The following is a 27,444-nucleotide window of genomic DNA, read 5'->3' as shown; positions in this document are numbered from 1 at the left end:
TATGCGGATTCTCCTGCACAGTGGCAGATATGTAAATACGGGGTTTCCGTTCCATTTCTTGCGCATTACGGTTCGAACACTCGAACACATATACGGATTCTCCTGCACAGTGGCAGATATGTAAATACGGGGTTTACATACCATTTCTTGCGCATTACGGTTCGAACACTCGAACACCTATGCCGATTCTCCTACACAGTGGCAGATATGTAAATACGGGGTTTCGGTACCATTTCTTGCGCATTACGGTTCGAACACTCGAACACCTATGCGGATTCTCCTGCACAGTGGCAGATATGTAAATACGGGGTTTCCGTACCATTTCTTGCGCATTACGGTTCGAACACTCGAACACCTATGCTGATTCTCCTACACAGTTGCAGATATGTAAATACGGGGTTTACATACCATTTCTTGCGCATTACGGTTCGAACACTCGAACACCTATCCGGATTCTCCTGCACAGTGGCAGATATGTAAATACGGGGTTTCGGTACCATTTCTTGCGCATTACGGTTCGAACACTCGAACACCTATACGGATTCTCCTGCACAGTGGCAGATATGTAAATACGGGGTTTCGGTACCATTTCTTGCGCATTACGGTTGGCACACTCGAACACCTATACGGATTCTCCTACACAGTGGCAGATATGTAAATACGGGGTTTACATACCATTTCTTGCGCATAACGGTTTGAACACTCGAACACCTATGCGGATTCTCCTGCACAGTGGCAGATATGTAAATACGGGGTTTACATACCATTTCTTGCGCATTACGGTTCGAACACTCGAACACCTATGCGGATTCTCCTGCACAGTGGCAGATATGTAAATACGGGGTTTCGGTACCATTTCTTGCGCATTACGGTTCGAACACTCGAACACCTATGCGGATTCTCCTGCACAGTGGCAGATATGTAAATACGGGGTTTCCGTACCATTTCTTGCGCATTACGGTTCGAACACTCGAACACCTATGCTGATTCTCCTGCACAGTTGCAGATATGTAAATACGGGGTTTACATACCATTTCTTGCGCATTACGGTTCGAACACTCGAACACCTATGCCGATTCTCCTACACAGTGGCAGATATGTAAATACGGGGTTTCGGTACCATTTCTTGCGCATTACGGTTCGAACACTCGAACACCTATCCGGATTCTCCTGCACAGTGGCAGATATGTAAATACGGGGTTTCGGTACCATTTCTTGCGCATTACGGTTCGAACACTCGAACACCTATACGGATTCTCCTGCACAGTGGCAGATATGTAAATACGGGGTTTCGGTACCATTTCTTGCGCATTACGGTTGGCACACTCGAACACCTATACGGATTCTCCTACACAGTGGCAGATATGTAAATACGGGGTTTACATACCATTTCTTGCGCATTACGGTTTGAACACTCGAACACCTATGCGGATTCTCCTGCACAGTGGCAGATATGTAAATACGGGGTTTACATAACATTTCTTGCGCATTACGGTTCGAACACTCGAACACCTATGCGGATTCTCCTGCACAGTGGCAGATATGTAAATACGGGGTTTACATACCATTTCTTGCGCATTACGGTTCGAACACTCGAACACCTATGCGGATTCTCCTGCACAGTGGCAGATATGTAAATACGGGGTTTCCATACCATTTCTTGCGCATTACGGTTCGAACACTCGAACACCTATGCCGATTCTCCTACACAGTGGCAGATATGTAAATACGGGGTTTCGGTACCATTTCTTGCGCATTACGGTTCGAACACTCGAACACCTATCCGGATTCTCCTGCACAGTGGCAGATATGTAAATACGGGGTTTCGGTACCATTTCTTGCGCATTACGGTTCGAACACTCGAACACCTATACGGATTCTCCTGCACAGTGGCAGATATGTAAATACGGGGTTTCGGTACCATTTCTTGCGCATTACGGTTGGCACACTCGAACACCTATACGGATTCTCCTACACAGTGGCAGATATGTAAATACGGGGTTTACATACCATTTCTTGCGCATTACGGTTTGAACACTCGAACACCTATGCGGATTCTCCTGCACAGTGGCAGATATGTAAATACGGGGTTTACATAACATTTCTTGCGCATTACGGTTCGAACACTCGAACACCTATGCGGATTCTCCTGCACAGTGGCAGATATGTAAATACGGGGTTTACATACCATTTCTTGCGCATTACGGTTCGAACACTCGAACACCTATGCGGATTCTCCTGCACAGTGGCAGATATGTAAATACGGGGTTTCCGTTCCATTTCTTGCGCATTACGGTTCGAACACTCGAACACATATACGGATTCTCCTGCACAGTGGCAGATATGTAAATACGGGGTTTACATACCATTTCTTGCGCATTACGGTTCGAACACTCGAACACCTATGCCGATTCTCCTACACAGTGGCAGATATGTAAATACGGGGTTTCGGTACCATTTCTTGCGCATTACGGTTCGAACACTCGAACACCTATGCGGATTCTCCTGCACAGTGGCAGATATGTAAATACGGGGTTTCCGTACCATTTCTTGCGCATTACGGTTCGAACACTCGAACACCTATGCTGATTCTCCTACACAGTTGCAGATATGTAAATACGGGGTTTACATACCATTTCTTGCGCATTACGGTTCGAACACTCGAACACCTATCCGGATTCTCCTGCACAGTGGCAGATATGTAAATACGGGGTTTCGGTACCATTTCTTGCGCATTACGGTTCGAACACTCGAACACCTATACGGATTCTCCTGCACAGTGGCAGATATGTAAATACGGGGTTTCGGTACCATTTCTTGCGCATTACGGTTGGCACACTCGAACACCTATACGGATTCTCCTACACAGTGGCAGATATGTAAATACGGGGTTTACATACCATTTCTTGCGCATAACGGTTTGAACACTCGAACACCTATGCGGATTCTCCTGCACAGTGGCAGATATGTAAATACGGGGTTTACATACCATTTCTTGCGCATTACGGTTCGAACACTCGAACACCTATGCGGATTCTCCTGCACAGTGGCAGATATGTAAATACGGGGTTTCGGTACCATTTCTTGCGCATTACGGTTCGAACACTCGAACACCTATACGGATTCTCCTGCACAGTGGCAGATATGTAAATACGGGGTTTCGGTACCACTTCTTGCGCATTACGGTTGGAACACTCGAACACCTATACGGATTCTCCTGCACAGTGGCAGATATGTAAATACGGGGTTTACATACCATTTCTTGCGCATTACGGTTCGAACACTCGAACACCTATGCGGATTCTCCTGCACAGTGGCAGATATGTAAATACGGGGTTTACATACCATTTCTTGCGCATTACGGTTCGAACACTCGAACACCTATGCGGATTCTCCTGCACAGTGGCAGATATGTAAATACGGGGTTTCGGTACCATTTCTTGCGCATTACGGTTCGAAGACTCGAACACCTATACGGATTCTCCTGCACAGTGGCAGATATGTAAATACGGGGTTTCGGTACCATTTCTTGCGCATTACGGTTGGAACACTCGAACACCTATACGGATTCTCCTGCACAGTGGCAGATATGTAAATACGGGGTTTACATACCATTTCTTGCGCATTACGGTTCGAACACTCGAACACCTATGCGGATTCTCCTGCACAGTGGCAGATATGTAAATACGGGGTTTACATACCATTTCTTGCGCATTACGGTTCGAACACTCGAACACCTATGCGGATTCTCCTGCACAGTGGCAGATATGTAAATACGGGGTTTCCGTACCATTTCTTGCGCATTACGGTTCGAACACTCGAACACATATACGGATTCTCCTGCACCGTGGCAGATATGTAAATACGGGGTTTACATACCATTTCTTGCGCATTACGGTTCGAACACTCGAACACCTATGCCGATTCTCCTACACAGTGGCAGATATGTAAATACGGGGTTTCGGTACCATTTCTTGCGCATTACGGTTCGAACACTCGAACACCTATGCGGATTCTCCTGCACAGTGGCAGATATGTAAATACGGGGTTTCCGTACCATTTCTTGCGCATTACGGTTCGAACACTCGAACACCTATGCTGATTCTCCTGCACAGTTGCAGATATGTAAATACGGGGTTTACATACCATTTCTTGCGCATTACGGTTCGAACACTCGAACACCTATGCCGATTCTCCTACACAGTGGCAGATATGTAAATACGGGGTTTCGGTACCATTTCTTGCGCATTACGGTTCGAACACTCGAACACCTATCCGGATTCTCCTGCACAGTGGCAGATATGTAAATACGGGGTTTCGGTACCATTTCTTGCGCATTACGGTTCGAACACTCGAACACCTATACGGATTCTCCTGCACAGTGGCAGATATGTAAATACGGGGTTTCGGTACCATTTCTTGCGCATTACGGTTGGCACACTCGAACACCTATACGGATTCTCCTACACAGTGGCAGATATGTAAATACGGGGTTTACATACCATTTCTTGCGCATTACGGTTTGAACACTCGAACACCTATGCGGATTCTCCTGCACAGTGGCAGATATGTAAATACGGGGTTTACATAACATTTCTTGCGCATTACGGTTCGAACACTCGAACACCTATGCGGATTCTCCTGCACAGTGGCAGATATGTAAATACGGGGTTTCGGTACCATTTCTTGCGCATTACGGTTCGAACACTCGAACACCTATACGGATTCTCCTGCACAGTGGCAGATATGTAAATACGGGGTTTCGGTACCATTTCTTGCGCATTACGGTTGGAACACTCGAACACCTATACGGATTCTCCTGCACAGTGGCAGATATGTAAATACGGGGTTTACATACCATTTCTTGCGCATTACGGTTCGAACACTCGAACACCTATGCGGATTCTCCTGCACAGTGGCAGATATGTAAATACGGGGTTTACATACCATTTCTTGCGCATTACGGTTCGAACACTCGAACACCTATGCTGATTCTCCTGCACAGTTGCAGATATGTAAATACAGGGTTTACATACCATTTCTTGCGCATTACGGTTCGAACACTCGAACACCTATGTCGATTCTCCTACACAGTGGCAGATATGTAAATACGGGGTTTCGGTACCATTTCTTGCGCATTACGGTTCGAACACTCGAACACCTATCCGGATTCTCCTGCACAGTGGCAGATATGTAAATACGGGGTTTCGGTACCATTTCTTGCGCATTACGGTTCGAACACTCGAACACCTATACGGATTCTCCTGCACAGTGGCAGATATGTAAATACGGGGTTTACATACCATTTCTTGCGCATTACGGTTCGAACACTCGAACACCTATGCGGATTCTCCTGCACAGTGGCAGATATGTAAATACGGGGTTTGCATACCATTTCTTGCGCATTACGGTTCGAACACTCGAACACCTATGCGGATTCTCCTGCACAGTGGCAGATATGTAAATACGGGGTTTCGGTACCATTTCTTGCGCATTACGGTTCGAACACTCGAACACCTATACGGATTCTCCTGCACAGTGGCAGATATGTAAATACGGGGTTTCGGTACCATTTCTTGCGCATTACGGTTGGAACACTCGAACACCTATACGGATTCTCCTGCACAGTGGCAGATATGTAAATACGGGGTTTCCATACCATTTCATGCACAATACGGTTCGAACACTCGAACACCTATGCGGTTTCTCCTGCACAGTGGCAGATATGTAAATACGGGGTTTACATACCATTTCTTGCGCATTACGGTTGGAACACTCGAACACCTATACGGATTCTCCTACACAGTGGCAGATATGTAAATACGGGGTTTACATACCGTTTCATGCGCAATACGGTTCGAACACTCGAACACCTATGCGGATTATCCTGCACAGTGGCAGATATGTAAATACGGGGTTTCGGTACCATTTCTTGCGCATTACGGTTCGAACACTCGAACACCTATACGGATTCTCCTGCACAGTGGCAGATATGTAAATACAGGGTTTACATACTGTAACGCCCTCGAAATAATAACATTAAACCCAACAAACAAGACGAGCGTTGATAGATAAACTAACCACCTTCTATCATTCATTAGAATTCCATTACATAGGTATTACATGTTAATCTCATAACAAAATGCCCTACGGGCTTACAGCTTTCCAAGTTAACACTTGGTTACAACAAAGAGTTCTAACTCGTTTACACATTAAGCCCTTGGCTTGCAATTACATGTAATACATCAAAAGTACAACAACAAAACTATGTCCGCCACTAGCCTCCTAGCTATGTCCTTGGAGGTGGCATGCTTCCTGTACCTGAAAATGATATTCCCATATAGGGTGAGCCACAGCCCAGTAGAAATACACTAAACCAACCATGGACAATGACTAAAACATTAGCAATTGATAGTTGGTCAACACTGATACAATCACATAAATTACATATTTATGTCAACGACTTACAAGTCCCAATTACTTTTCATTTTCCCTTTTTCAACAGATAAGCATGCTAGCTCTATCATCATTTCCACAGACATGTATAAAAACTATATCTCACATTCAGATAAGCATAAAAGCTATATCCACATTCTCAACAGATATGTATATCAACAATATCCACAGATAAGCATACAAGCTGTATCCACACTCTACAACAGATATGTATATCAACAATATCCACAGATAAGCATACAAGCTGTATCCACACTTCACTTCACAAAGATAAGCATATGAGCTCTATCTTCACTTCTCAGACAAGCATATGAGCTCTGTCCACGGAGTACATCCCCTATCTCCTCCAAATACCTATCCGGTTTAGAGGTACATCCCCTATCTTCCCCTAAACCGCGGAGTACATCCCCTATCTCCTCCTCTACACATAACGTATATAAACACATTGGTTCTATATACAATCACACAATACAAACAATTAATGTATTCTAACAACTGTCAAGTTCCATAACACCTTCCATTGATTAGTTTCAGTTTGCCTAATCAACATACATTGTCTACAACAATCTCGACTATCCTCCACCGATAGCCCCAAGCAGTTATTTCTAAAACAGAAAATAAATGCGCAAATGGATATTCAATCAACATTTCATTCCTTCATTCCTCTCAATTAATTATCTCAATTAATTAAACAATGTAATTAGGCCATTTTCCATAATTACCATTTCAACCCTTAGGTCCCATTTTCATCAATGATTCAACAATCATTCTATTTTCTTCATGCCAAACATGCATCTAGGTTTATTATGAATAAAACCCCAACCTTTGTAAAATTACACAAAAGCCCCAAACCTTTACAAGATTACCAAACCAAGCCCAACATCTCAAAATACCAAAATTTAAAGACAAAACCCATAGAGAGGAGTAGGTTATCCCTACCTCAAATTCGGAGTCCCAAAGGAGAAGACGACAAAACCCAACGTGCTCCAAAACCCGAGATTTTCAGATTAAAATGAAGCCCTCGACGATCAACAACTTTTTTGTAAAGGCCAAAGGTGAGTAAATCACTCCTACTAGATCAAAACCTAGAGAGAAGGTAGTATCTAGAGAGAAAGACTCAACAATGGTGTTTTTGGAAAAGTAAGAGAGAGAAGAGAAAGTGAAAAAGTGATTTGAAAAGTCACAATTTCGGGACTTAAACCCAGGTCTCCGCTCGAGCGTAAAACACCCCGCTCGAGCGTACACTCACAGACTTCCGCTCGAGCGGCCAACCTCCCGCTCGAGCTCAGAATGCACTCGCCCAGCACTTTTGCAGAACCAGGCCCCCGCTCGAGCTCCCAACCCTACGCTCGAGCTCACAACACTGCACAACAAGATACTGGATGGATGTAATCTACGCTCGAGCGCCAACACCTCCGCTCGAGCGTACAGGCCAAAAATCTGGGCAACTAGTTTTGGTTTCTAAACTCAACCAACCTGTAACAAACCCGCTCAACACATCCTATAACTCAAATACAAAGTAAGAAAGGATGTAAACAAGATAATAAACAACTACCAACATCCACGGACACATGTCCGGATCACTATACAACAAGGGTAAACCCGGGATCGCTATACATACCATTTCTTGCGCAATACGGTTCGAACACTCGAACACCTATGCAGATTCTCCTGCACAGTGGCAGATATGTAAATACGGGGTTTCGGTACCATTTCTTTCGCATTACGGTTCGAACACTCGAACACCTATCCGGATTCTCCTGCACAGTGGCAGATATGTAAATACGGGATTTCGGTACCATTTCTTGCGCATTACGGTTCGAACACTCGAACACCTATACGGATTCTCCTGCACAGTGGCAGATATGTAAATACGGGGTTTCGGTACCATTTCTTGCGCATTACGGTTGGAACACTCGAACACCTATACGGATTCTCCTGCACAGTGGCAGATATGTAAATACGGGGTTTACATATCATTTCATGCACAATACGGTTCGAACACTCGAACACCTATGCGGATTCTCCTGCACAGTGGCAGATATGTAAATACGGGGTTTACATACCATTTCTTGCGCATTACGGTTCGAACACTCGAACACCTATGCGGATTCTCCTGCACAGTGGCAGATATGTAAATACGGGGTTTCCGTACCATTTCTTGCGCATTACGGTTCGAACACTCGAACACATATACGGATTCTCCTGCACAGTGGCTGATATGTAAATACGGGGTTTACATACCATTTCTTGCGCATTACGGTTCGAACACTCGAACACCTATGCTGATTCTCCTGCACAGTTCCAGATATGTAAATACGGGGTTTACATACCATTTCTTGCGCATTACGGTTCGAACACTCGAACACCTATGCCGATTCTCCTACACAGTGGCAGACATGTAAATACGGGGTTTCGGTACCATTTCTTGCGCATTACGGTTCGAACACTCGAACACCTATCCGGATTCTCCTGCACAGTGGCAGATATGTAAATACGGGGTTTCGGTACCATTTCTTGCGCATTACGGTTCGAACACTCGAACACCTATACGGATTCTCCTGCACAGTGGCAGATATGTAAATACTGGGTTTCGGTACCATTTCTTGCGCATTACGGTTGGAACACTCGAACACCTATACGGATTCTCCTGAACAGTGGCAGATATGTAAATACGGGGTTTACATACCATTTCTTTCGCATTACGGTTCGAACACTCGAACACCTATGCGGATTCTCCTGCACAGTGGCAGATATGTAAATACGGGGTTTACATACCATTTCTTGCGCATTACGGTTCGAACACTCGAACACCTATGCGGATTCTCCTGCACAGTGGCAGATATGTAAATACGGGGTTTCGGTACCATTTCTTGCGCATTACGGTTCGAACACTCGAACACCTATACGGATTCTCCTGCACAGTGGCAGATATGTAAATACGGGGTTTCCGTACCATTTCTTGCGCATTACGGTTGGAACACTCGAACACCTATACGGATTCTCCTGCACAGTGGCAGATATGTAAATACGGGGTTTCCATACCATTTCTTGCGCATTACGGTTCGAACACTCGAACACCTATGCGGATTCTCCTGCACAGTGGCAGATATGTAAATACGGGGTTTACATACCATTTCTTGCGCATTACGGTTCGAACACTCGAACACCTATGCTGATTCTCCTGCATAGTTGCAGATATGTAAACACGGGGTTTACATACCATTTCTTGCGCATTACGGTTCGAACACTCGAACACCTATGTCGATTCTCCTACACAGTGGCAGATATGTAAATACGGGGTTTCGGTACCATTTCTTGCGCATTACGGTTCGAACACTCGAACACCTATCCGGATTCTCCTGCACAGTGGCAGATATGTAAATACGGGGTTTCGGTACCATTTCTTGCGCATTACGGTTCGAACACTCGAACACCTATACGGATTCTCCTGCACAGTGGCAGATATGTAAATACGGGGTTTACATACCATTTCTTGCGCATTACGGTTCGAACACTCGAACACCTATGCGGATTCTCCTGCACAGTGGCAGATATGTAAATACGGGGTTTACATACCATTTCTTGCGCATTACGGTTCGAACACTCGAACACCTATGCGGATTCTCCTGCACAGTGGCAGATATGTAAATACGGGGTTTCGGTACCATTTCTTGCGCATTACGGTTCGAACACTCGAACACCTATACGGATTCTCCTGCACAGTGGCAGATATGTAAATACGGGGTTTCGGTACCATTTCTTGCGCATTACGGTTGGAACACTCGAACACCTATACGGATTCTCCTGCACAGTGGCAGATATGTAAATACGGGGTTTCCATACCATTTCATGCACAATACGGTTCGAACACTCGAACACCTATGCGGTTTCTCCTGCACAGTGGCAGATATGTAAATACGGGGTTTACATACCATTTCTTGCGCATTACGGTTCGAACACTCGAACACCTATACGGATTCTCCTACACAGTGGCAGATATGTAAATACGGGGTTTACATACCGTTTCATGCGCAATACGGTTCGAACACTCGAACACCTATGCGGATTATCCTGCACAGTGGCAGATATGTAAATACGGGGTTTCGGTACCATTTCTTGCGCATTACGGTTCGAACACTCGAACACCTATACGGATTCTCCTGCACAGTGGCAGATATGTAAATACGGGGTTTACATACCATTTCTTGCGCAATACGGTTCGAACACTCGAACACCTATGCAGATTCTCCTGCACAGTGGCAGATATGTAAATACGGGGTTTCGGTACCATTTCTTTCGCATTACGGTTCGAACACTCGAACACCTATCCGGATTCTCCTGCACAGTGGCAGATATGTAAATACGGGATTTCGGTACCATTTCTTGCGCATTACGGTTCGAACACTCGAACACCTATACGGATTCTCCTGCACAGTGGCAGATATGTAAATACGGGGTTTCGGTACCATTTCTTGCGCATTACGGTTGGAACACTCGAACACCTATACGGATTCTCCTGCACAGTGGCAGATATGTAAATACGGGGTTTACATATCATTTCATGCACAATACGGTTCGAACACTCGAACACCTATGCGGATTCTCCTGCACAGTGGCAGATATGTAAATACGGGGTTTACATACCATTTCTTGCGCATTACGGTTCGAACACTCGAACACCTATGCGGATTCTCCTGCACAGTGGCAGATATGTAAATACGGGGTTTCCGTACCATTTCTTGCGCATTACGGTTCGAACACTCGAACACCTATACGGATTCTCCTGCACAGTGGCAGATATGTAAATACGGGGTTTCCGTACCATTTCTTGCGCATTACGGTTGGAACACTCGAACACCTATACGGATTCTCCTGCACAGTGGCAGATATGTAAATACGGGGTTTCCATACCATTTCTTGCGCATTACGGTTCGAACACTCGAACACCTATGCGGATTCTCCTGCACAGTGGCAGATATGTAAATACGGGGTTTACATACCATTTCTTGCGCATTACGGTTCGAACACTCGAACACCTATGCTGATTCTCCTGCATAGTTGCAGATATGTAAACACGGGGTTTACATACCATTTCTTGCGCATTACGGTTCGAACACTCGAACACCTATGTCGATTCTCCTACACAGTGGCAGATATGTAAATACGGGGTTTCGGTACCATTTCTTGCGCATTACGGTTCGAACACTCGAACACCTATCCGGATTCTCCTGCACAGTGGCAGATATGTAAATACGGGGTTTCGGTACCATTTCTTGCGCATTACGGTTCGAACACTCGAACACCTATACGGATTCTCCTGCACAGTGGCAGATATGTAAATACGGGGTTTACATACCATTTCTTGCGCATTACGGTTCGAACACTCGAACACCTATGCGGATTCTCCTGCACAGTGGCAGATATGTAAATACGGGGTTTACATACCATTTCTTGCGCATTACGGTTCGAACACTCGAACACCTATGCGGATTCTCCTGCACAGTGGCAGATATGTAAATACGGGGTTTCGGTACCATTTCTTGCGCATTACGGTTCGAACACTCGAACACCTATACGGATTCTCCTGCACAGTGGCAGATATGTAAATACGGGGTTTCGGTACCATTTCTTGCGCATTACGGTTGGAACACTCGAACACCTATACGGATTCTCCTGCACAGTGGCAGATATGTAAATACGGGGTTTCCATACCATTTCATGCACAATACGGTTCGAACACTCGAACACCTATGCGGTTTCTCCTGCACAGTGGCAGATATGTAAATACGGGGTTTACATACCATTTCTTGCGCATTACGGTTCGAACACTCGAACACCTATACGGATTCTCCTACACAGTGGCAGATATGTAAATACGGGGTTTACATACCGTTTCATGCGCAATACGGTTCGAACACTCGAACACCTATGCGGATTATCCTGCACAGTGGCAGATATGTAAATACGGGGTTTCGGTACCATTTCTTGCGCATTACGGTTCGAACACTCGAACACCTATACGGATTCTCCTGCACAGTGGCAGATATGTAAATACGGGGTTTACATACCATTTCTTGCGCAATACGGTTCGAACACTCGAACACCTATGCAGATTCTCCTGCACAGTGGCAGATATGTAAATACGGGGTTTCGGTACCATTTCTTTCGCATTACGGTTCGAACACTCGAACACCTATCCGGATTCTCCTGCACAGTGGCAGATATGTAAATACGGGATTTCGGTACCATTTCTTGCGCATTACGGTTCGAACACTCGAACACCTATACGGATTCTCCTGCACAGTGGCAGATATGTAAATACGGGGTTTCGGTACCATTTCTTGCGCATTACGGTTGGAACACTCGAACACCTATACGGATTCTCCTGCACAGTGGCAGATATGTAAATACGGGGTTTACATATCATTTCATGCACAATACGGTTCGAACACTCGAACACCTATGCGGATTCTCCTGCACAGTGGCAGATATGTAAATACGGGGTTTACATACCATTTCTTGCGCATTACGGTTCGAACACTCGAACACCTATGCGGATTCTCCTGCACAGTGGCAGATATGTAAATACGGGGTTTCCGTACCATTTCTTGCGCATTACGGTTCGAACACTCGAACACATATACGGATTCTCCTGCACAGTGGCTGATATGTAAATACGGGGTTTACATACCATTTCTTGCGCATTACGGTTCGAACACTCGAACACCTATGCTGATTCTCCTGCACAGTTCCAGATATGTAAATACGGGGTTTACATACCATTTCTTGCGCATTACGGTTCGAACACTCGAACACCTATGCCGATTCTCCTACACAGTGGCAGACATGTAAATACGGGGTTTCGGTACCATTTCTTGCGCATTACGGTTCGAACACTCGAACACCTATCCGGATTCTCCTGCACAGTGGCAGATATGTAAATACGGGATTTCGGTACCATTTCTTGCGCATTACGGTTCGAACACTCGAACACCTATACGGATTCTCCTGCACAGTGGCAGATATGTAAATACTGGGTTTCGGTACCATTTCTTGCGCATTACGGTTGGAACACTCGAACACCTATACGGATTCTCCTGAACAGTGGCAGATATGTAAATACGGGGTTTACATACCATTTCTTTCGCATTACGGTTCGAACACTCGAACACCTATGCGGATTCTCCTGCACAGTGGCAGATATGTAAATACGGGGTTTACATACCATTTCTTGCGCATTACGGTTCGAACACTCGAACACCTATGCGGATTCTCCTGCACAGTGGCAGATATGTAAATACGGGGTTTCGGTACCGTTTCTTGCGCATTACGGTTCGAACACTCGAACACCTATACGGATTCTCCTGCACAGTGGCAGATATGTAAATACGGGGTTTCGGTACCATTTCTTGCGCATTACGGTTGGAACACTCGAACACCTATGCGGATTCTCCTGCACAGTGGCAGATATGTAAATACGGGGTTTCCGTACCATTTCTTGCGCATTACGGTTCGAACACTCGAACACATATACGGATTCTCCTGCACAGTGGCTGATATGTAAATACGGGGTTTACATACCATTTCTTGCGCATTACGGTTCGAACACTCGAACACCTATGCTGATTCTCCTGCACAGTTCCAGATATGTAAATACGGGGTTTACATACCATTTCTTGCGCATTACGGTTCGAACACTCGAACACCTATGCCGATTCTCCTACACAGTGGCAGACATGTAAATACGGGGTTTCGGTACCATTTCTTGCGCATTACGGTTCGAACACTCGAACACCTATCCGGATTCTCCTGCACAGTGGCAGATATGTAAATACGGGATTTCGGTACCATTTCTTGCGCATTACGGTTCGAACACTCGAACACCTATACGGATTCTCCTGCACAGTGGCAGATATGTAAATACTGGGTTTCGGTACCATTTCTTGCGCATTATGGTTGGAACACTCGAACACCTATACGGATTCTCCTGAACAGTGGCAGATATGTAAATACGGGGTTTACATACCATTTCTTTCGCATTACGGTTCGAACACTCGAACACCTATGCGGATTCTCCTGCACAGTGGCAGATATGTAAATACGGGGTTTACATACCATTTCTTGCGCATTACGGTTCGAACACTCGAACACCTATGCGGATTCTCCTGCACAGTGGCAGATATGTAAATACGGGGTTTCGGTACCGTTTCTTGCGCATTACGGTTCGAACACTCGAACACCTATACGGATTCTCCTGCACAGTGGCAGATATGTAAATACGGGGTTTCGGTACCATTTCTTGCGCATTACGGTTGGAACACTCGAACACCTATGCGGTTTCTCCTGCACAGTGGCAGATATGTAAATACGGGGTTTACATACCATTTCTTGCGCATTACGGTTCGAACACTCGAACACCTATACGGATTCTCCTACACAGTGACAGATATGTAAATACGGGGTTTACATACCGTTTCATGCGCAATACGGTTCGAACACTCGAACACCTATGCGGATTATCCTGCACAGTGGCAGATATGTAAATACGGGGTTTCGGTACCATTTCTTGCGCATTACGGTTCGAACACTCGAACACCTATACGGATTCTCCTGCACAGTGGCAGATATGTAAATACGGGGTTTACATACCATTTCTTGCGCAATACGGTTCGAACACTCGAACACCTATGCAGATTCTCCTGCACAGTGGCAGATATGTAAATACGGGGTTTCGGTACCATTTCTTTCGCATTACGGTTCGAACACTCGAACACCTATCCGGATTCTCCTGCACAGTGGCAGATATGTAAATACGGGATTTCGGTACCATTTCTTGCGCATTACGGTTCGAACACTCGAACACCTATACGGATTCTCCTGCACAGTGGCAGATATGTAAATACGGGGTTTCGGTACCATTTCTTGCGCATTACGGTTGGAACACTCGAACACCTATACGGATTCTCCTGCACAGTGGCAGATATGTAAATACGGGGTTTACATATCATTTCATGCACAATACGGTTCGAACACTCGAACACCTATGCGGATTCTCCTGCACAGTGGCAGATATGTAAATACGGGGTTTACATACCATTTCTTGCGCATTACGGTTCGAACACTCGAACACCTATGCGGATTCTCCTGCACAGTGGCAGATATGTAAATACGGGGTTTCCGTACCATTTCTTGCGCATTACGGTTCGAACACTCGAACACATATACGGATTCTCCTGCACAGTGGCAGATATGTAAATACGGGGTTTACATACCATTTCTTGCGCATTACGGTTCGAACACTCGAACACCTATGCTGATTCTCCTGCACAGTTGCAGATATGTAAATACGGGGTTTACATACCATTTCTTGGGCATTACGGTTCGAACACTCGAACACCTATGCCGATTCTCCTACACAGTGGCAGACATGTAAATACGGGGTTTCGGTACCATTTCTTGCGCATTACGGTTCGAACACTCGAACACCTATCCGGATTCTCCTGCACAGTGACAGATATGTAAATACGGGGTTTCGGTACCATTTCTTGCGCATTACGGTTCGAACACTCGAACACCTATACGGATTCTCCTGCACAGTGGCAGATATGTAAATACGGGGTTTCGGTACCATTTCTTGCGCATTACGGTTGGAACACTCGAACACCTATGCGGATTCTCCTGCACAGTGGCAGATATGTAAATACGGGGTTTACATACCATTTCTTGCGCATTACGGTTCGAACACTCGAACACCTATGCGGATTCTCCTGCACAGTGGCAGATATGTAAATACGGGGTTTCGGTACCATTTCTTGCGCATTACGGTTCGAACACTCGAACACCTATACGGATTCTCCTGCACAGTGGCAGATATGTAAATACGGGGTTTCGGTACCATTTCTTGCGCATTACGGTTGGAACACTCGAACACCTATACGGATTCTCCTGCACAGTGGCAGATATGTAAATACGGGGTTTACATACCATTTCTTGCGCATTACGGTTCGAACACTCGAACACCTATACGGATTCTCCTACACAGTGGCAGATATGTAAATACGGGGTTTACATACCGTTTCATGCGCAATACGGTTCGAACACTCGAACACCTATGCGGATTATCCTGCACAGTGGCAGATATGTAAATACGGGGTTTCGGTACCATTTCTTGCGCATTACGGTTCGAACACTCGAACACCTATACGGATTCTCCTGCACAGTGGCAGATATGTAAATACGGGGTTTACATACCATTTCTTGCGCAATACGGTTCGAACACTCGAACACCTATGCAGATTCTCCTGCACAGTGGCAGATATGTAAATACGGGGTTTCGGTACCATTTCTTTCGCATTACGGTTCGAACACTCGAACACCTATCCGGATTCTCCTGCACAGTGGCAGATATGTAAATACGGGATTTCGGTACCATTTCTTGCGCATTACGGTTCGAACACTCGAACACCTATACGGATTCTCCTGCACAGTGGCAGATATGTAAATACGGGGTTTCGGTACCATTTCTTGCGCATTACGGTTGGAACACTCGAACACCTATACGGATTCTCCTGCACAGTGGCAGATATGTAAATACGGGGTTTACATATCATTTCATGCACAATACGGTTCGAACACTCGAACACCTATGCGGATTCTCCTGCACAGTGGCAGATATGTAAATACGGGGTTTACATACCATTTCTTGCGCATTACGGTTCGAACACTCGAACACCTATGCGGATTCTCCTGCACAGTGGCAGATATGTAAATACGGGGTTTCCGTACCATTTCTTGCGCATTACGGTTCGAACACTCGAACACATATACGGATTCTCCTGCACAGTGGCAGATATGTAAATACGGGGTTTACATACCATTTCTTGCGCATTACGGTTCGAACACTCGAACACCTATGCTGATTCTCCTGCACAGTTGCAGATATGTAAATACGGGGTTTACATACCATTTCTTGCGCATTACGGTTCGAACACTCGAACACCTATACGGATTCTCCTGCACAGTGGCAGATATGTAAATACGGGGTTTACATACCATTTCTTGCGCAATACGGTTCGAACACTCGAACACCTATGCAGATTCTCCTGCACAGTGGCAGATATGTAAATACGGGGTTTCGGTACCATTTCTTTCGCATTACGGTTCGAACACTCGAACACCTATCCGGATTCTCCTGCACAGTGGCAGATATGTAAATACGGGATTTCGGTACCATTTCTTGCGCATTACGGTTCGAACACTCGAACACCTATACGGATTCTCCTGCACAGTGGCAGATATGTAAATACGGGGTTTCGGTACCATTTCTTGCGCATTACGGTTGGAACACTCGAACACCTATACGGATTCTCCTGCACAGTGGCAGATATGTAAATACGGGGTTTACATATCATTTCATGCACAATACGGTTCGAACACTCGAACACCTATGCGGATTCTCCTGCACAGTGGCAGATATGTAAATACGGGGTTTACATACCATTTCTTGCGCATTACGGTTCGAACACTCGAACACCTATGCGGATTCTCCTCCACAGTGGCAGATATGTAAATACGGGGTTTCCGTACCATTTCTTGCGCATTACGGTTCGAACACTCGAACACATATACGGATTCTCCTGCACAGTGGCAGATATGTAAATACGGGGTTTACATACCATTTCTTGCGCATTACGGTTCGAACACTCGAACACCTATGCTGATTCTCCTGCACAGTTGCAGATATGTAAATACGGGGTTTACATACCATTTCTTGGGCATTACGGTTCGAACACTCGAACACCTATGCCGATTCTCCTACACAGTGGCAGACATGTAAATACGGGGTTTCGGTACCATTTCTTGCGCATTACGGTTCGAACACTCGAACACCTATCCGGATTCTCCTGCACAGTGGCAGATATGTAAATACGGGGTTTCGGTACCATTTCTTGCGCATTACGGTTCGAACACTCGAACACCTATACGGATTCTCCTACACAGTGGCAGATATGTAAATACGGGGTTTCGGTACCATTTCTTGCGCATTACGGTTGGAACACTCGAACACCTATGCGGATTCTCCTGCACAGTGGCAGATATGTAAATACGGGGTTTACATACCATTTCTTGCGCATTACGGTTCGAACACTCGAACACCTATGCGGATTCTCCTGCACAGTGGCAGATATGTAAATACGGGGTTTCGGTACCATTTCTTGCGCATTACGGTTCGAACACTCGAACACCTATACGGATTCTCCTGCACAGTGGCAGATATGTAAATACGGGGTTTCGGTACCATTTCTTGCGCATTACGGTTGGAACACTCGAACACCTATACGGATTCTCCTGCACAGTGGCAGATATGTAAATACGGGGTTTACATACCATTTCTTGCGCATTACGGTTCGAACACTCGAACACCTATACGGATTCTCCTACACAGTGGCAGATATGTAAATACGGGGTTTACATACCGTTTCATGCGCAATACGGTTCGAACACTCGAACACCTATGCGGATTATCCTGCACAGTGGCAGATATGTAAATACGGGGTTTCGGTACCATTTCTTGCGCATTACGGTTCGAACACTCGAACACCTATACGGATTCTCCTGCACAGTGGCAGATATGTAAATACGGGGTTTACATACCATTTCTTGCGCAATACGGTTCGAACACTCGAACACCTATGCAGATTCTCCTGCACAGTGGCAGATATGTAAATACGGGGTTTCGGTACCATTTCTTTCGCATTACGGTTCGAACACTCGAACACCTATCCGGATTCTCCTGCACAGTGGCAGATATGTAAATACGGGATTTCGGTACCATTTCTTGCGCATTACGGTTCGAACACTCGAACACCTATACGGATTCTCCTGCACAGTGGCAGATATGTAAATACGGGGTTTCGGTACCATTTCTTGCGCATTACGGTTGGAACACTCGAACACCTATACGGATTCTCCTGCACAGTGGCAGATATGTAAATACGGGGTTTACATATCATTTCATGCACAATACGGTTCGAACACTCGAACACCTATGCGGATTCTCCTGCACAGTGGCAGATATGTAAATACGGGGTTTACATACCATTTCTTGCGCATTACGGTTCGAACACTCGAACACCTATGCGGATTCTCCTGCACAGTGGCAGATATGTAAATACGGGGTTTCCGTACCATTTCTTGCGCATTACGGTTCGAACACTCGAACACATATACGGATTCTCCTGCACAGTGGCAGATATGTAAATACGGGGTTTACATACCATTTCTTGCGCATTACGGTTCGAACACTCGAACACCTATGCTGATTCTCCTGCACAGTTGCAGATATGTAAATACGGGGTTTACATACCATTTCTTGCGCATTACGGTTCGAACACTCGAACACCTATGCCGATTCTCCTACACAGTGGCAGACATGTAAATACGGGGTTTCGGTACCATTTCTTGCGCATTACGGTTCGAACACTCGAACACCTATCCGGATTCTCCTGCACAGTGGCAGATATGTAAATACGGGGTTTCGGTACCATTTCTTGCGCATTACGGTTCGAACACTCGAACACCTATACGGATTCTCCTGCACAGTGGCAGATATGTAAATACGGGGTTTCGGTACCATTTCTTGCGCATTACGGTTGGAACACTCAAACACCTATGCGGATTCTCCTGCACAGTGGCAGATATGTAAATACGGGGTTTACATACCATTTCTTGCGCATTACGGTTCGAACACTCGAACACCTATGCGGATTCTCCTGCACAGTGGCAGATATGTAAATACGGGGTTTCGGTACCATTTCTTGCGCATTACGGTTCGAACACTCGAACACCTATACGGATTCTCCTGCACAGTGGCAGATATGTAAATACGGGGTTTCGGTACCATTTCTTGCGCATTACGGTTGGAACACTCGAACACCTATACGGATTCTCCTGCACAGTGGCAGATATGTAAATACGGGGTTTACATACCATTTCTTGCGCATTACGGTTCGAACACTCGAACACCTATGCGGATTCTCCTGCACAGTGGCAGATATGTAAATACGGGGTTTGGGTACCATTTCTTGCGCATTACGGTTCGAACACTCCAACACCTATACAGATTCTCCTGCACAGTGGCAGATATGTAAATACGGGGTTTCCGTACCATTTCTTGCGCATTACGGTTCGAACACTCGAACACATATACGGATTCTCCTGCACAGTGGCAGATATGTAAATACGGGGTTTACATACCATTTCATGCGCATTACGGTTCGAACACTCGAACACCTGTGCGGATTCTCCTACACAGTGGCAGATATGTAAATACGGGGTTTCGGTACCATTTCTTGCGCATTACGGTTCGAACACTCGAACAGCTATACGGATTCTCCTACACAGTGGCAGATATGTAAATACGGGGTTTCCGTACCATTTCTTGCGCATTACGGTTCGAACACTCGAACACCTATACGGATTCTCCTGCACAGTGGCAGATATGTAAATACAGGGTTTCCATACCATTTCTTGCGCATTACGGTTCGAACACTCGAACACCTATACGGATTCTCCTGCACAGTGGCAGATATGTAAATACGGGGTTTACATACCATTTCTTGCGCAATACGGTTCGAACACTAGAACACCTATGCGGATTCTCCTGCACAGTGGCAGATATGTAAATACGGGGTTTCGGTACCATTTCTTGCGCATTACGGTTCGAACACTCAAACACCTATCCGGATTCTCCTGCACAGTGGCAGATATGTAAATACGTGGTTTCGGTACCATTTCTTGCGCATTACGGTTCGAACACTCGAACACCTATACGGATTCTCCTGCACAGTGGCAGATTTGTAAATACGGGGTTTCGGTACCATTTCTTGCGCATTACGGTTGGAACACTCGAACACCTATACGGATTCTCCTGCACAGTGGCAGATATGTAAATACGGGGTTTACATACCATTTCTTGCGCATTACGGTTCGAACACTCGAACACCTATGCGGATTCTCCTGCACAGTGGCAGACATGTAAATACGGGGTTTACATACCATTTCTTGCGCATTACGGTTCGAACACTCGAACACCTATGCGGATTCTCCTGCACAGTGGCAGATATGTAAATACGGGGTTTCGGTACCATTTCTTGCGCATTACGGTTCGAACACTCGAACACCTATACGGATTCTCCTGCACAGTGGCAGATATGTAAATACGGGGTTTCGGTACCATTTCTTGCGCATTACGGTTGGAACACTCGAACACCTATACGGATTCTCCTGCACAGTGGCAGATATGTAAATACGGGGTTTACATACCATTTCTTGCGCATTACGGTCCGAACACTCGAACACCTATGCGGATTCTCCTGCACAGTGGCAGATATGTAAATACGGGGTTTCCGTACCATTTCTTGCGCATTACGGTTCGAACACTCGAACACATATACGGATTCTCCTGCACAGTGGCAGATATGTAAATACGGGGTTTACATACCATTTCTTGCGCATTACGGTTCGAACACTCGAACACCTATGCTGATTCTCCTGCACAGTTGCAGATATGTAAATACGGGGTTTACATACCATTTCTTGCGCATTACGGTTCGAACACTCGAACACCTATGCCGATTCTCCTACACAGTGGCAGACATGTAAATACGGGGTTTCGGTACCATTTCTTGCGCATTACGGTTCGAACACTCGAACACCTATCCGGATTCTCCTGCACAGTGGCAGATATGTAAATACGGGGTTTCGGTACCATTTCTTGCGCATTACGGTTCGAACACTCGAACACCTATACGGATTCTCCTGCACAGTGGCAGATATGTAAATACGGGGTTTCGGTACCATTTCTTGCGCATTACGGTTGGAACACTCGAACACCTATACGGATTCTCCTGCACAGTGGCAGATATGTAAATACGGGGTTTACATACCATTTCTTGCGCATTACGGTTCGAACACTCGAACAGCTATACGGATTCTCCTGCACAGTGGCAGATATGTAAATACGGGGTTTACATACCATTTCTTGCGCAATACGGTTCGAACACTCGAACACCTATGCGGATTCTCCTGCACAGTGGCAGAAATGTAAATACGGGGTTTCGGTACCATTTCTTGCGCATTACGGTTCGAACACTCAAACACCTATCCGGATTCTCCTGCACAGTGGTAGATATGTAAATACGTGGTTTCGGTACCATTTCTTGCGCATTACGGTTCGAACACTCGAACACCTATACGGATTCTCCTGCACAGTGGCAGATATGTAAATACGGGGTTTCGGTACCATTTCTTGCGCATTACGGTTGGAACACTCGAACACCTATACGGATTCTCCTGCACAGTGGCAGATATGTAAATACGGGGTTTACATACCATTTCTTGCGCATTACGGTTCGAACACTCGAACACCTATGCGGATTCTCCTGCACAGTGGCAGATATGTAAATACGGGGTTTCCGTACCATTTCTTGCGCATTACGGTTCGAACACTCGAACACATATACGGATTCTCCTGCACAGTGGCAGATATGTAAATACGGGGTTTACATACCATTTCATGCGCATTACGGTTCGAACACTCGAACACCTGTGCGGATTCTCCTACACAGTGGCAGATATGTAAATACGGGGTTTCGGTACCATTTCTTGCGCATTACGGTTCGAACACTCGAACAGCTATACAGATTCTCCTACACAGTGGCAGATATGTAAATACGGGGTTTCTGTACCATTTCTTGCGCATTACGGTTCGAACACTCGAACACCTATACGGATTCTCCTGCACAGTGGCAGATATGTAAATACGGGGTTTCGGTACCATTTCTTGCGCATTACGGTTCGAACACCTGAACAGCTATACGGATTCTCCTACACAGTGGCAGATATGTAAATACGGGGTTTCCGTACCATTTCTTGCGCATTACGGTTCGAACACTCGAACACCTATACGGATTCTCCTGCACAGTGGCAGATATGTAAATACGGGGTTTCCATAGCATTTCTTGCGCATTACGGTTCGAACACTCGAACACCTATACGGATTCTCCTGCACAGTGGCAGATATGTAAATACGGGGTTTCCATAGCATTTCTTGCGCATTACGGTTCGAACACTCGAACACCTATACGGATTCTCCTGCACAGTGGCAGATATGTAAATACGGGGTTTACATACCATTTCTTGCGCAATACGGTTCGAACACTCGAACACCTATACGGATTCTCCTGCACAGTGGCAGATATGTAAATACGGGGTTTCCATAGCATTTCTTGCGCATTACGGTTCGAACACTCGAACACCTATCCGGATTCTCCTGCACAGTTGCAGATATGTAAATACGGGGTTTACATACCATTTCTCGCGCATTACGGTTCGAACACTCGAACACCTATCCAGATTCTCCTGCACAGTGGCAGATATGTAAATACGGGGTTTCGGTACCATTTCTTGCGCATTACGGTTCGAACACTCGAACACCTATCCGGATTCTCCTGCACAGTGGCAGATATGTAAATACGGGGTTTCGGTACCATTTCTTGCGCATTACGGTTCGAACACTCGAACACCTATCCGGATTCTCCTGCACAGTGGCAGATATGTAAATACGGGGTTTCGGTACCATTTCTTGCGCATTTCGGTTCGAACGCTCGAACACCTATACGGATTCTCCTGCACAGTGGCAGATATGTAAATACGGGGTTTCGGTACCATTTCTTGCGCATTACGGTTGGAACACTCGAACACCTATACGGATTCTCCTGCACAGTGGCAGATATGTAAATACGGGGTTTACATACCATTTCTTGCGCATTACGGTTCGAACACTCGAACACCTATGCGGATTCTCCTGCACAGTGGCAGATATGTAAATACGGGGTTTCCGTACCATTTCTTGCGCATTACGGTTCGAACACTCGAACACATATACGGATTCTCCTGCACAGTGGCAGATATGTAAATACGGGGTTTACATACCATTTCTTGCGCATTACGGTTCGACCACTCGAACACCTATGCTGATTCTCCTGCACAGTTGCAGATATGTAAATACGGGGTTTACATACCATTTCTTGCGCATTACGGTTCGAACACTCGAACACCTATGCCGATTCTCCTACACAGTGGCAGATATGTAAATACGGGGTTTTGGTACCATTTCTTGCGCATTACGGTTCGAACACTCGAACACCTATCCAGATTCTCCTGCACAGTGGCAGATATGTAAATACGGGGTTTCGGTACCATTTCTTGCGCATTACGGTTCGAACACTCGAACACCTATACGGATTCTCCTGCACAGTGGCAGATATGTAAATACGGGGTTTCGGTACCATTTCTTGCGCATTACGGTTGGAACACTCGAACACCTATACGGATTCTCCTGCACAGTGGCAGATATGTAAATACGGGGTTTACATACCATTTCTTGCGCATTACGGTTCGAACACTCGAACACCTATGCGGATTGTCCTGCACAGTGGCAGATATGTAAATACGGGGTTTACATACCATTTCTTGCGCATTACGGTTCGAACACTCGAACACCTATGCGGATTCTCCTGCACAGTGGCAGATATGTAAATACGGGGTTTCGGTACCATTTCTTGCGCATTACGGTTCGAACACTCGAACACCTATACGGATTCTCCTGCACAGTGGCAGATATGTAAATACGGGGTTTCGGTACCATTTCTTGCGCATTACGGTTGGAACACTCGAACACCTATACGGATTCTCCTGCACAGTGGCAGATATGTAAATACGGGGTTTACATACCATTTCTTGCGCATTACGGTTCGAACACTCGAACACCTATGCGGATTCTCCTGCACAGTGGCAGATATGTAAATACGGGGTTTACATACCATTTCTTGCGCATTACGGTTCGAACACTCGAACACCTATGCGGATTCTCCTGCACAGTGGCAGATATGTAAATACGGGGTTTCCGTACCATTTCTTGCGCATTACGGTTCGAATACTCGAACACATATACGGATTCTCCTGCACAGTGGCAGATATGCAAATACGGGGTTTACATACCATTTCATGCGCATTACGGTTCGAACACTCGAACACCTGTGCGGATTCTCCTACAAAGTGGCAGATATGTAAATACGGGGTTTCGGTACCATTTCTTGCGCATTACGGTTCGAACACTCGAACAGCTATACGGATTCTCCTACACAGTGGCAGATATGTAAATACGGGGTTTCCGTACCATTTCTTGCGCATTACGGTTCGAACACTCGAACACCTATACGGATTCTCCTGCACAGTGGCAGATATGTAAATACGGGGTTTCCATACCATTTCTTGCGCATTACGGTTCGAACACTCGAACACCTATACGGATTCTCCTGCACAGTGGCAGATATGTAAATACGGGGTTTCGGTACCATTTCTTGCGCATTACGGTTGGCACACTCGAACACCTATACGGATTCTCCTACACAGTGGCAGATATGTAAATACGGGGTTTACATACCATTTCTTGCGCATTACGGTTTGAACACTCGAACACCTATGCGGATTCTCCTGCACAGTGGCAGATATGTAAATACGGGGTTTACATACCATTTCTTGCGCATTACGGTTCGAACACTCGAACACCTATGCGGATTCTCCTGCACAGTGGCAGATATGTAAATACGGGGTTTACATACCATTTCTTGCGCATTACGGTTCGAACACTCGAACACCTATGCGGATTCTCCTGCACAGTGGCAGATATGTAAATACGGGGTTTCGGTACCATTTCTTGCGCATTACGGTTCGAACACTCGAACACCTATACGGATTCTCCTGCACAGTGGCAGATATGTAAATACGGGGTTTCGGTACCATTTCTTGCGCATTACGGTTGGAACACTCGAACACCTATACGGATTCTCCTGCACAGTGGCAGATATGTAAATACGGGGTTTCGGTACCATTTCTTGCGCATTACGGTTGGAACACTCGAACACCTATACGGATTCTCCTGCACAGTGGCAGATATGTAAATACGGGGTTTACATACCATTTCTTGCGCATTACGGTTCGAACACTCGAACACCTATGCGGATTGTCCTGCACAGTGGCAGATATGTAAATACGGGGTTTACATACCATTTCTTGCGCATTACGGTTCGAACACTCGAACACCTATGCGGATTCTCCTGCACAGTGGCAGATATGTAAATACGGGGTTTCGGTACCATTTCTTGCGCATTACGGTTCGAACACTCGAACACCTATACGGATTCTCCTGCACAGTGGCAGATATGTAAATACGGGGTTTCGGTACCATTTCTTGCGCATTACGGTTGGAACACTCGAACACCTATACGGATTCTCCTGCACAGTGGCAGATATGTAAATACGGGGTTTACATACCATTTCTTGCGCATTACGGTTCGAACACTCGAACACCTATGCGGATTCTCCTGCACAGTGGCAGATATGTAAATACGGGGTTTACATACCATTTCTTGCGCATTACGGTTCGAACACTCGAACACCTATGCGGATTCTCCTGCACAGTGGCAGATATGTAAATACGGGGTTTACATACCATTTCTTGCGCATTACGGTTCGAACACTCGAACACCTATGCGGATTCTCCTGCACAGTGGCAGATATGTAAATACGGGGTTTCGGTACCATTTCTTGCGCATTACGGTTCGAACACTCGAACACCTATACGGATTCTCCTGCACAGTGGCAGATATGTAAATACGGGGTTTCGGTACCATTTCTTGCGCATTACGGTTGGAACACTCGAACACCTATACGGATTCTCCTGCACAGTGGCAGATATGTAAATACGGGGTTTACATACCATTTCTTGCGCATTACGGTTCGAACACTCGAACACATATGCGGATTCTCCTGCACAGTGGCAGATATGTAAATACGGGGTTTACATACCATTTCTTGCGCATTACGGTTCGAACACTCGAACACCTATGCGGATTCTCCTGC

This window comes from Camellia sinensis, chromosome 11 (genome assembly GCF_055761805.1).
Source record: "Camellia sinensis isolate YWXY chromosome 11, ASM5576180v1, whole genome shotgun sequence".
Taxonomy (NCBI): domain Eukaryota; kingdom Viridiplantae; phylum Streptophyta; class Magnoliopsida; order Ericales; family Theaceae; genus Camellia; species Camellia sinensis.
The sequence above is the reverse complement of the archived record's forward strand: the minus strand, read 5'-3'. Positions refer to the sequence as shown.